Source organism: Oryctolagus cuniculus, chromosome 11, assembly GCF_964237555.1.
Source record: "Oryctolagus cuniculus chromosome 11, mOryCun1.1, whole genome shotgun sequence".
In the NCBI taxonomy this organism is placed as follows: Eukaryota; Metazoa; Chordata; class Mammalia; order Lagomorpha; family Leporidae; genus Oryctolagus; species Oryctolagus cuniculus.
This window is the reverse complement of record NC_091442.1, coordinates 102847451-102860607: the sequence shown is the minus strand read 5'-3', so window position 1 is coordinate 102860607 and position 13157 is coordinate 102847451. Positions and strand designations below refer to the sequence as shown.

The 13157-nt window shown below is 41.4% G+C and overlaps 1 protein-coding gene across 21 annotated transcripts in view; it reads left to right on the top strand.

The window, feature by feature from the left end:
- The window catches only part of ANKS1B (ankyrin repeat and sterile alpha motif domain containing 1B), a 1216905-nt gene that overhangs the window by 64970 nt on the left and 1138778 nt on the right, over window positions 1–13157 (top strand). The window lies entirely within an intron of this gene.

Below are 13157 nucleotides of genomic sequence, written 5' to 3'. Positions count from 1 at the left end.
ACTAGAAACGAGGAGTTTATTATCAGTATTAGTACTGTCTAGCAGCAATGTACTGTAAACCACATTTGTAAATCTGAAATTTCTGGTAACTACAATAAAAGCAAAAGAGCAACAAGTGAAGTTAAATATAACAATACATTTTCTTTTATGTTGCAAATATTATTAAAGCATAAAATTGGTATAAAATTTATTAATGAGATATTTTATATACTTTTTTCATAAGTCTTTGAAATCTTGTATATATTTTACTCTGTAGCACATCACATTTGAGGCTAGGTATATTTCAAGTATTTAGTAGCCACATGTGGCTAGTGGCTGCTGGGTTAGGCAATAAAGCTCAAGATCATAGCAATGCGTACCCTTGTTGACCTCCCTAGTGTGACCAGAATAATTTCTGATTAGGCCCTAGAGGCATTTACTACCTAAGCTTTCTTTCCTATAGCTGCATCTGCCTGCTTTCTAATCTGTTATTATTATTTCTTCTTTTGAATTCATGCTTTAATCTGTTTATGCAGGATTCCAGTTTATTTTCAGCTGAACTTATAAGGTCTTTGGGAGTTTTCTAAATTACATGTTTTTATTGCAAGTAACTATGTATGAATTAATAATCTATATGCAGAAGAAAATAGATTGCTTATTGAGTAATTTGGTATATGTTAATATGCTAGATATTTTGCATACTTCTTTTTTCTTCCCCATTTTACAGACTATACAATTGAAAATCCAAGAAATTAAATAAGTTCTTCTAAGCTACATATCAAAATATCAAGTAAATTGCAAAACTGGGATTGTCTGACTCTGGATATCTTTCTCCCATACCACTCTGTTAGGGAATTGTCCATTTAGGTCTTCAAAAAAAAAATCTAGGTTTGAATGATAGTTTACAGGTTTTCACTCTGATGCTTCAAGTATAGAGCCAGCTGATGGATAGGCAATAAGTAGTGATAATTTGCTAGTGCAAAGGAGTTTTATATTTATTTTTGGAAAATTCCTAGCCTTGCTGAGTTACCTAGTGACTTCTGACTTTTCAGGGAGAAAAACCATTAGTTACTATTGCCTTGAACTTACCATGTTAATTATTGTTAAAAAATGCATAAGCTGTGAAATTTTTTGGTGAAGTCATTTTTATTTGAAAGTCAGAGTTACACACAGAGAGAAGGAGAGGCAGGGAGGGAGGGAGGGAGGGAGGGAGAGAGAGAGAGAGAGAGAGAGGTCTTCCATACCCTGGTTCAAGCCAGGAGCTTCTTCTGGGTGTCCCACATGGGTACAGGGGCCCAAGGACTTGGGAAATCTTCCACTGCTTTTCCCAAGCCATAACAGGGAGCTGGATCAGAGTGGAAAAGCTAAGGATGGGAACCAGCTCCCATATGGGATGCTGGCATTGTAGAAGGTGGGTTTAGCCACTATGTCACAATGCTGGCCCCCAGACACTGTTACTTCTTAATTACATTGAAACCTACATTAAATAATTATAAGATTTAATTGAATTTTATTTTTGCTGTAGAGATGTTAGCCACACCTATAGAGAAGCCACAACTGCTTATTATAAGTATAATATGGGAATATTTTGCTCTAAGGCAACTAAATACCAAAATATGAACTCTTCCAAACAGATAAATTTGTTCAGAAGTTAACGGTATGGTCTGTAGATGAGGCTGTCCAGGATCAAGTTCTGGTGCTATTAGCTATGTAACCCTGGTCAGCTTATGGTTCCTTATGCCTCACTGCTCATATAATAATAGTACCTAAATCTAACATAGATTCCCTCTACATTCAGGCACTTAAATAAAGGGTAGGGATGAAGGTAATTGACTCAGATAGTATTCCCAGAGAGTTCAAGTAAAGACATGAGGAAAGTAAGAGACTGAAAAGAGAAAAGTCAAAAAATATTGCTCTAATGAGTGGATCTCCTCTGGGATCCACTGTGGACTCCCTGAAGAACTGTGTAGAATGTGCCTTGTGATTGTCCCATTGAAGGCATGAAAGTTCAAAAGTTTATATATTGACTTCTATCTCTCACTGAGGGTATTAACTCCCTGGTGTTTCCAGGATTCTCTGCATGCAGATTGAGCAATATCTCATAGCATAGGAAAGAAACCTCAAGTAGCAAAATAGAGCAATATAGGTACTTATGGTGGGGTTTTGTTGATATGCTTGGTCACCCTCTGTAGCTCATAGGTGAACTTAAAAGGAGGGTAAGGAGATACGTGGTAGGGATCAACCATGTTTGCTACCATCTTCCCCTTGTACCATTCAAGGGGGCTTATGCCCCGTGTCAGATTCTTGTTGCTGACTCAACCTTTGACATTTAAAAGGGGAAGGTTAGTGAAATAACCCACCTCCTTTTTTGACTACTCATCCTAGATGCCCCTCACCCTTAACTTACCCTAGTTTAGATTTCTTGCTTAATGGAGTATCAAATCTTTATTCCTGTAGGTCTGAGTGAGCCCCTGGTTATTTTGCTGTTGACAGAGTTGTGATTGCTTTACTTATCCATATACTGTTATCAACAGGCTTAGAAGCACCAGTGAATAGCTTGAGTTCTAAATATGTTCTTTTGTGTCCCCATTATGTAGCAACTTTCCTAGCTACTAATGGCAGTCAACATGGATTGCACCATTAGTATATTAACTCATTTTTTTCTTTTTTTTTCATTTTGGGCTGTTGGCACAAATGACCAAGTAGCAGTAATAGTTACAGGTTCAGATTCTGTTATGGTATTCCTGGTGAAAGTGATCCACCCATGGGGGCTTATCACATTGTACAGGTCCTAGTGTTGAGAGGATGTAAGCACAAATTCCTCAACTTGGTTAATGAGGATGGACAAATGCCGCAAGTGTGTTAAGAGGTGAGTGCTGCTAGTTCTACTTCATCTACTTAGTTCCCACATCCATGCTGAAGGGACAGAGCATCATGGAATGGTGATTGGTTTATCCCAGAAAGTGCATTCTGGAGGACACAGCACCAGCCCTACAGACAGGTATTCTAAAGCTAAGTCTAATGGCCATTCCAGCATTCTATGAGACTGATGATGCCATAAGAGGTTGGACTAGTGGATTCCATGCCAGTAAATGAGGCCTGGCAGGGGAAAAGGAGGAAAAAATTATATTTGAATAAGTTTCATTCTTAGAATGAGTAATCATGTTCTCCATAGTGAAAGAATCTGAAGTAATCAACTTGTCACCAAATATCTGGTTGATTTTCTCTAGGTTGCTGTCGCTCCCCCTCTTCGTGGAGGAACGACACTAAGCCCTGCCTAGGCTTCATATCCGAGTCACGGCACCATTATGTCGCTCCCCCTCTTCGTGGAGGAACGACACAGGACCCTGCGCTGTTCTTTCGTCTGCTCGGCCCTCCCCGGGTTTGCTGCTGGTTCTTCCCGAGTTGGCTACCATCCCTCCACCTCCGTGGAAGGGATGTTCCCCCTGCCACATTCCCCACTTCCGCGGGGGAGTGGCACACCGCCGGCCGGCTCTCTCGGGGGCTGCACAGGTGTTCCTTCAGATGTTCCCCTTAGATGTTCCTGGTGCATGTTGTCTCTCTCCTCCTTTATAGTCCTCTTCCACCAATCCCAACTCTGCTACCCACACGCCGAGTACGCTGCTCTCCTCCAATCAGGAGCAGGTCCCACAGTTCACTGGTTGAACTGGAGGCAGCTGTGTAGAAGCTGTTTCCCTTCTCAGCGCCATATTGTGGGAAAGCAGATGCATAGAATAAGTCTTAATTCCAGTAACTTAGTCTAGTCCGAGTTGCTCCCCACAGATCCCCCTTTCTTTTTATTTTTGGCGTTGATATGCGCCTGTCTTCGGTGCCCCGCGGCACACACTCTGCTCTGCTTGCTAGAGTTGCCCACAGGTGCTTACAAGTCCTATCAATCAGGCAAACCGAATCCGGGTCCTCTCTTTGCCATGTTGTGAGGAGGTTTTTAGGCGCTGATGCGTGCCTGTGTTCGGTGACCTGCGGCTCACACTCTGGTCGAACCGCTTGCTGGTGCTTACCGCCTTAATCAGGCAGACCGAATCCAAGCCTCCTAATTGTTGTATTGTGGGGAGGCCTTACTGATGTTAATTCGTGCCTGTCTTCGGTGACCTGCGGCGCATAAGCTGCTAGCCGCTGCAGGTGCTCATCGCCTCACTTAATCAGGCAGACCGAATCCAAGCTCTCACATTGCTGTGTTGTGGGGAGGCTTTTCTCTTTCTCTATTTCTCTATCTCCGGGCATTCCTATCTCTCCCATTTTACTTCTGTCTGCCAACATTCCTATTTCTCTCATTTTACTTCTAAACTTCTGTTTCTCTTATCCCTGCGGCTTCCCGGTGCCTTGCCCTGCCGGCAGGCTCCGCCCCCGAGGCTACTTCTCGGCGCCTCGCCGGCTCTGAGCTGCTTCAGCCCGCACTTTTCTCATCTGCGCGGCTCGGCTTCGCGCGCACACTCCGCGGTCTCCACGCACTTCGCGCCCGCACCACGGCCTCGCGCCAGCCCTGCGTTCCCTATCTATTCACGCCCCGTGCTCTCTCTGCACGCGGCGGCTTCCGCGAATGTTTCCGCCACCACCGGCATTCAGTCCAAGTTCCCCAGACTAACCTGGCGAATTTCAACCTGGCGGCCCACGTCTCTGCCTCTGGTTCCAGATCTTCGCCTCTTGCTCCCCGGGGTGACTTGAAGAATTCCAAGGTGGCTTATGTCTCCGCCTCGGCCTGCACTCGCGGCTTCATCCTCCCTAACATTTTTCTCTACCCGGTATGTTTCCTTAAGTTTTCTTCCAACAATATTCCTCTCATTTCTCCTGGCTTCTCCCCACAGTCCGTATCTAAGTCTAAGTTTCTTATAGGTTTCACTTTCACTTTCAACCTGCAGTCCGTATCTAAGTCTAAATTTCTTCTTGCTTTCACTTTAAATCCTAACTTCTTTCCCACAGTCCATATCCGAGTCCAAGCCTCCTCCAGGTTTCACTTTCGCTTTCAATCTCCTAGCTTCCCCGCCATAGTCCGCATCCAAGTCTATGAAAGCTTTCATTTTCGCTTTCAATCCTAACTTCTTTCCCACAGTCCGTATCCGAGTCTATGCCTAGGCTTTCAATAGCTTCTTCTGGCACCTTTCTCGTCCGGCTTTCCCCTAGGCTCTTCGCTAGTCTCTCTCTCCGGTATTTTCCTGCTTCTTCCCGTTTCTTCCCTCCTAAGTTTCCTATCCGTCCTAGGTTTCCTATCCGAGTCACGGCACCATTATGTCGCTCCCCCTCTTCGTGGAGGAACGACACTAAGCCCTGCCTAGGCTTCATATCCGAGTCACGGCACCATTATGTCGCTCCCCCTCTTCGTGGAGGAACGACACAGGACCCTGCGCTGTTCTTTCGTCTGCTCGGCCCTCCCCGGGTTTGCTGCTGGTTCTTCCCGAGTTGGCTACCATCCCTCCACCTCCGTGGAAGGGATGTTCCCCCTGCCACATTCCCCACTTCCGCGGGGGAGTGGCACACCGCCGGCCGGCTCTCTCGGGGGCTGCACAGGTGTTCCTTCAGATGTTCCCCTTAGATGTTCCTGGTGCATGTTGTCTCTCCTCCTTTATAGTCCTCTTCCACCAATCCCAACTCTGCTACCCACACGCCGAGTACGCTGCTCTCCTCCAATCAGGAGCAAGTCCTACAGTTTATTGGCTGAACTGGAGGCAGCTGTGTAGAAGCTGTTTTCTCCTCTCCCAGTGCCATATTGTGGGAGAGCAGATGCATAGAATAAGTCTTAATTCCAGTAACAGTCTAGTCCGAGTTGCTCCCCACAGGTTGCTGGTACCATATCAAGGATCACTTTTGGGCAATGGTTTAGTCTAACATTTAGCATTATAAGCAGCTAGCTGGGCTTTCGTGAGAGGGAGTCCATGCTTTTGTGCCCATGCATATTTTCCACCCTATGGCTATTCAGTTCACAAGACCACTGGTTCAAGCATTGAGGTGGCTGAGGACAGAGGCTGGTTCACATTCATAGATGAGTCATCTTTTCCATCTGTTTGATCAGTGCCTAATCTGCTGTAGATGCCTCTGAGTATTCACACTTTGTGTGCATTCCTATAGGGTTGTCCACCTGCTGCTCTTTCTGACCTCCCTGTAGCTGATGCTCTGTTATTGTTCTTCTAGGCCACTGATCACTTAGCACAGCCATTAGCTATTGCCCAAGAATTCATATATGTCCTTACCTCAAACCTCTTCTGTCTTCATATGGTGGATGAAGCTCTGTGTAATAGTAGGATTTTCTTTTGCCACTGTCCTTTAGAATGGTAGTACCCAAACCAACCATGTGAAAGAACCACTTTTGTTTTGTTTTAATTCATAATGAATGATTGTTGTTGCAGTAATGTGACATTATTATAGATGTTTCCATAAGAAACAGTGTATGAACTGGCATTAGCTTTGTAACACTGAAGTAGCTCACTCCTGCATAGGTGGTAGCATACAGTAATTTTTCATCTTGAACCACAGTGTATCAAACTGACCTGTGAGCTGTAAGTTTTTTTTTTTTTTTTTGTGAGTCTGTTAATCAAAAAGTTGAACAAATTGTTATTCTATCTGGCTAGAATGTTTCTTCTGAAGTGTTATCTGGGCCATTGGCAGGGGAAAGTTCCTTTCAATCATAAAGGCTCTTCTTTCATAGTGCAGAGAACTAATGTTTGGGTTCTAGATGCTGCTAAGTGTATCCATCCCAGTTTCATTCATGAGCCAGGTACCTAACCCAATTGTGGGCCCAGCTCTGAGATGTGCTTGGGTCAGGACTCCATTTATTATCTGGCTTTCATATGATCCCATTCTAATTGGGAGACCATAAGATGTTTTGGGAACCCTGGTGTCAGCTTAGCCCAGTATCCAACAGTCCCTGGAAGGGCTGAATTCCTCTTGGACCAGTGTAGAGCACTCTGGTAGATGACAGCACATTTCCGTAGAGAATTACTGATGAAACATTGGCTTTCTTGTTTAAGAGGACTCAAGTCTCCCCTTACATTTTCTTTGATTCTGAGAACTGGTTGTGATGTAGAAACTAATCATCATTTTTTCCAAGTTTTTTGTCTCTTTTGGAAATATATAAGTCAATAAATGCCTTCATTTACTAGCTGTTATGGTTTGAATTATCTTCTCCTGAGATTCATATATTGAAGTGTTACCCTCTAGTAACAGAATGTGACATTTGAAGATAGGGTTATTTCAGATGTAATTAGTAAAGAAGACATCATACTGGAATGGATTGTACTCTTAATCCAGTTTGAATGATGTTCTTAAAAAAAGAGACACTTGGATGCAGGAATGCAGGGTGAATGCCATAGGATGATGAGGGTATATTTTGGGGTGATTTTCTATGAGCCAAGGAACACCAAGCCCGACCAGAATACCATCAAAACATGGGAGAGAGGCATTGAATAGTTTCTTACAGCCCTCAGAAGGAACAAATCCTGCTGGCACCTTGATCTTAGATTTCTGTCCTCTACATTTCTGTTTATGCTCGCCCTTGTGGTACTCTGCTACACCAGCCCTAGCAAACTGTACCCTACCAATCTGTTTTTCATCTGTGAACGAAGATGAATAATGATTTATTAACCATTGCCACAGATTGCTGCAGGTCAGAGCTCTCTGGTTGCTGCCCTGACATTATTGCCTTTAATGGCAGTTACATTCTTGCTGCTGATGGTTAAGTGCTACCTCTGGTGCCTGCTATTTTGGAATCATGTCATTCCATTGACATTCCATCAATGTTTTAGGACCTACATAAGGTTTGCTTGCTAGACTGTTAAATTCTGAATCACAGGAGAGTGCCTCCATATTAATACTCTATCCTCTATCAAGCATGCTTTTACCATGCCTTAGCTTCACACCCTAAAGATCCACGTCCATATGTGTGCTCTCAATTCTTAATGACACTTGTCAGGCTCTCAAGCTTTTTTTCTTCCTTCCTTCTTTCTTTTGCTTGTTTCCTTGCTTTTTTTTTTTTTTTTTGATGAATTTCTCCCCAGAGCAGGGACTGCACTTCACAATTGGAGCTATTGTGTGTGGGAGCTGACCTTAGTTACTGGTCTAGAGGGAGAGAGGAGGCAGATATTGAGGAGGGCATCCTCTTCCGGTGTTCAAGTCTGCAGCCAGTTGGAGATGGCTTTCCTCCAAGGAAAGGGGATTAGATTTTGCCAGCCTAGATGGTTCAGAAGAATCTGAGAGAATTTAGTGTTCTCATGTACACCCACCCAAATATTGACATTCTACCCTTCTCTTTCACTGTCAGAGCCCTCAGAGGAGACCTGTCAGGCCTGTACATTTAGTTTATTTTTTAGCTGAGCTTCTCAATCAAATCTGTGGCCTAATTTCAGTATAGCCTACTCTCTGGGTACAGGAGATTAAGTCCACTTTAAATTCTGACATTGAGTTTTTCTGGTTTTTACAAGTATGCTCTGAATTGATAGATGGCTTACCCAAACCTGCCACTCTCATGCTTCAAAGCTTCTAGAGTAGTTAACAAATATTCCAAAATCTTTCTTCTTAGGTTTACATTCCCCTATCTTTCAAAGTATTAGAACTATTGTAAAAGCTTTTACTTTCCCTTAACTAACTCATTATGACCCACCCAAGGTAAAAGTTTCAGTCATTATAGTGTTATAACATGCTTTACATTATCTCCTCTAATCCATAGACATTGGGTCATTGCTGTCCCCTGATCAGCAAGTGGTAGAATTCCAGAATTTCTTTTTGAGGATTTTTTTTTTAGCACTATTCCTATTATCAATTAATTAAGATTTTCCTCAAAAGTAGACCCTGAGGTTAGGACTTAGGCACAGATAGAGAACTTGTAAAGTGATCCTAGGAATAATGAAGAAGTGGGGACAGAGCTGTGTGTCCTTAGGTGGGAAGCTGTCAGCATCAGCATGTCTACCCATAGTAGTATGTTAGAAAACTGACCTATGAGCCAAAGGATGTGGTATGGACCTTAACAAGGTCTCTTACATGAAACAACTGGAGTTGTTAACAAGTGCAGATGTAGGGTAAGATGACAGAAATTAGCACATTATAAGCACTCATATTTACTTATTTTTTTTTACTGATTAATGATATTGCAAGTATTTCTAAAATTTATTTTCTTTACAAGTGTGAAAGAATTCATTTTAGGACTCCTTTAATTCCTGAATTCTTCTAATGCATTTGAAATGTGATTTGATTTAGAAATTTTCTAAATGTTTTCAGTTTTTAAAAATATATCTATTTTGTTGCATGAGTTACTCTCATAAGTCCTGACTTATGTATGTTTAAACTTTAACAGTGAGATGATGGGTAGCCTTTATTAGGCGTTGATGACCTAAGTACAACATTTCATTCCTATAGTGCAGTTATTTTGAAGTTAAGCTCTTCACTTTACTACCCCAGCCTTTGTAAACTATTTTACTTCTTGTTAACAAGATTAAAGAGAAGTAAAATTTCGGTTCTCTGTTTCAAAAGAAACTTTGTCACTTATGCATTTCTTAAGCCTCAAGTAAGTCCTTTAAGGTGAAAGTGGTAACTCTGTCTCAGAGGATGTGTCTGCTGTGCTAGTTAAACAGTTCCAAATATGCATTTGGAACACAAAGTTTGAGTTTAAAAATTTGAATTTAAAAAATTTCTTTGCTAATGCTTTTATTTCATCATGAGCTAGAATGAAGAAATGAAATTAATTTTTCAAATGAACATTTCAAGACAAAGTATATAAAGCAAACTCAATGACTTTATAATTGAAACTTTTTTTTTTTTTTGGAGGACAAGGCAAATTATAGAAGGCAAAAGAGTGAGTGTGGTAGGAATAAAATGCCAAGACCATACAGAAAATAAGACTAAAAAAACCTTAAAAGTTATGTCAGCACTGCAATTGGATCATAAACATAGTTGGAGGATAATGATAGCTGACAAATTGCTGGAACAATTAATAAATTGTTTATCTGGTATCACCAAGAGGATATTAAATTGTACTGTAGAAGTTATTCTACAGGGTTATTCACAAATAAATGATATCCAACTAATTTGATTTTCTTTTTAATTCCTAGGCAAATTCAATGAGTAAACAGAATCTAGTAACCATAGTATATATGAGATGTTTAATATACTTTTATTGACACATTTGACATAGTACCATATAACATTTCAGGAGGAAAGTACAGAGATTAATTGTAGAAATAATATGTATAGAAATAACATTAAGATAGAAATAATAAGTAACAAAGTTTAAATGCATAGGCAGCTTTAACATACAAGGTAAAATTTTTCAGTGCTAAAAAAATTGAGAGACCTTTAAAAAATCTTGTTGGTGGCTCTAGTCCTTGAATTGCTGCATAAACAAACCAAAACCCAACTCAGTGTAAATAATAAAATAAAATTTAAGCTTAGCCAATTAGAACTGCAGGTCAACTTCAACTTTACTGAATAGAAATCTCCAGCTAACCTCTGCCTAGAGACTTTACCAGTCAGAAACCTCCAAGTAACTTCTAACTAGGAACTTTCCACTTCAACCAAACATTTTATTTATCTTCAGTGAACTCATGCCCTCTTGGTTGAACCTGAACGCCTTGTAATCTGGGGCTGCCCAACATATGAATCACTGAGTGCTCAGTTAAACCCCTAAGAATTTCAATGTGCCTTGGTTTATCTCTTAATATCAATAAATTGATTTAAATATTTGTTGTTTATTGTCATATAGTTAAATTGATTATCCCCAGTTTATATAAGTCATTATATTAAGATGTTAATATTTTCAGGTGTGGTAATGGTATTGTGATTATGGTTTTAAGAATAGAACTGTTATCTTTTGGAGTGTGTACAGAAATATTTACAGAAATGTATGGTACCAGGGATTTCCTTCAAAGTGGAAGCATAGGTAGATGAAATGAAGTTCACTATGAGTTTATAGTTTTTTTTTAAAGATTTATTTTCATTTACTTGAAAGAGTTACAGAGAGGGGTAGAGACAGAGAGGTCTTCCATCCACTGGTTCACTCCCCAGATAGCCACAATGGCCGGAGCTGTGCTGATCCGAAGCCAGGAGCTTTTTCTGGGACTCCCACGTGGGTGCAGGGGCCCAAGGACTTGGGCCATCTTCTACTGCTATCCCAGGCCATAGCAGAGAACTAGATCGGAAGAAGAGTAGCTGGGACTAGAACCGGCACCCATATGGGATGCCGGCACTACAGGCCAGGGCTTTAACCTGCTGCGCCACAACACCAGTCCCATAGTTGATAGTTTTTGAGAGTGAGTGTTGAATACATTGTTTTTTCTGCTACTATTCTGTTTGTATTACAATATGTTTAACATTTTTATGATGAAAAATTAATAAATCATTATGTGGTATAATACTAATGGACTAATGGTGGTATTCAGCTTTGTAAGTAGATGTTATTTATACTTCCATTTTCTTGTTACAGTTAATGTTTTTACAAATGAACATCACAATGACCTTGGGCACAAAATACATAAACTGTCTCTTTTGCCAAGGTTGTTTTGGGTATTTCTTAAGCTAAAAGTCCTTGAAAAAATGTGTTTCAGTTTCTACATTTGCAGATGAGAGGACTGGAATTGGACTTCGCTTGGTTAGTTTGTGTCATGACTCAGGCAGGAGTCTCAGTTTAGCTTTTTAGTTCTGAGATTTTTCCTACATTATTAGATGCTTGTCTGCAATAGCAATATAAGATTCTTTTGGTTTGCTGAGACTTGCTGTCCATCAGAGGGAGAGCTAATGTGACAGCGAGTGCAGTGATGCAAAGTTCTGCCACTTAGTAGCTCCAAAACCTAGAAGGAGTTATTTTACCATCCTAAATCCCAGTTTTCTCATAAGTAAATTGAGAGAAATAATAGCTTCTGTTGTGAGGATTATATGAAGTACATATACATTACTTTCTTTTTAAAGATTTTATTTATTTATTTGAGAAGTACAGCTATAGACAGAAAGGTATTCCATCTCTGGTTCACTACCCAGATAGCTGTAATGGCTGGAGCTGAGCCAGTCTGGACTCAGAAGCCAGGAGTTTCTTCCAGATCTTCCATGCAGGTGCAAGGGCCCAGACACTTTAACCATCTTCTACTGTTTTCCCAGGCCATAAGCAGAGAGCTGGATCTGAAGAGGAGCAGCGGGACATGACCCCAGCGCCCCTATGGGATGCCAGTGCCACAGGTGTAGGCTTAGCTTACTATGTCACAATGCAGGCTCCATAAATTACTTTCTAGAAACTTTAAATGAGATTATACATTTTTGCTCAGTAGCTGACTTATATTGTACATTCACTGAATACTTGGCATTATTATGTTGGGGTCTTAAGCCTGAGGTTGGCCCCTGACCAGCAGGGGCAGTACAGGCACTCCCCAACAAGGTGAACGGGATAGTTAAGGTCGACGGGTCGTGAACACACCACAAGCACACGTGAGTTCTGTCGAAGCAGGAACTACTTTATTGAGGAAGTAAAAAGAAAGCTTTCATAAAGCTTATGAAAGACATGCGCAGTAGGGGAGCCAATCAGCGAAAAGGTCACGCAGGCATGGGTGAACCATGCACAGGGGCATCTTCAGCAAAGTATAGGGATCACGCACTGTCCACGTGTCCAGAACTAAAGTGGACCTATCCCTGCTGGTGGTCTGATCTTACGGAGCTTAACCGCAGCAGCCACAGACATGCCCCTCAAACATCCACCAGGTGCCATATTGTAATGGAGATTTTAGGCAATGCCCAACATTATTATTTTGTCATTATTGTAACAATCTTTATTCAGCATGTGACATTTTTAAAATTAAAAAATGGAAAAAAAATTGAGAAGGGGAGAGAGAGAAAGCGAAGGAAATAGATGAACAGAGAGAGATCTCCCATCTGCTAATTCGTTCCTCAAAAGCATGCAGTGGCCCAGACCAGGAAGAAGATTGAAGCTGGGAACCAGGGACTCAATCCAGGTTTCCCATGTGGGTGGCAGGCACACAATTACTTTAGCCGTCAGTGCTGCTTCCCAGAGTGAGCATTAGCAGGAAGCTAGAGTTAGGAGCCAGAGCCAAGTGTCAAACCAGGGCATTCCAGTATATGGTATGGGGTATCTCAACTGGTGTTGATCTGCTAGACTAGAAACCTACTTCAAGGTAGTGAAAATTTTTGAATTTTAAAATTCAGTGTATTAACTATAGGTTGATAACTGGAAATTC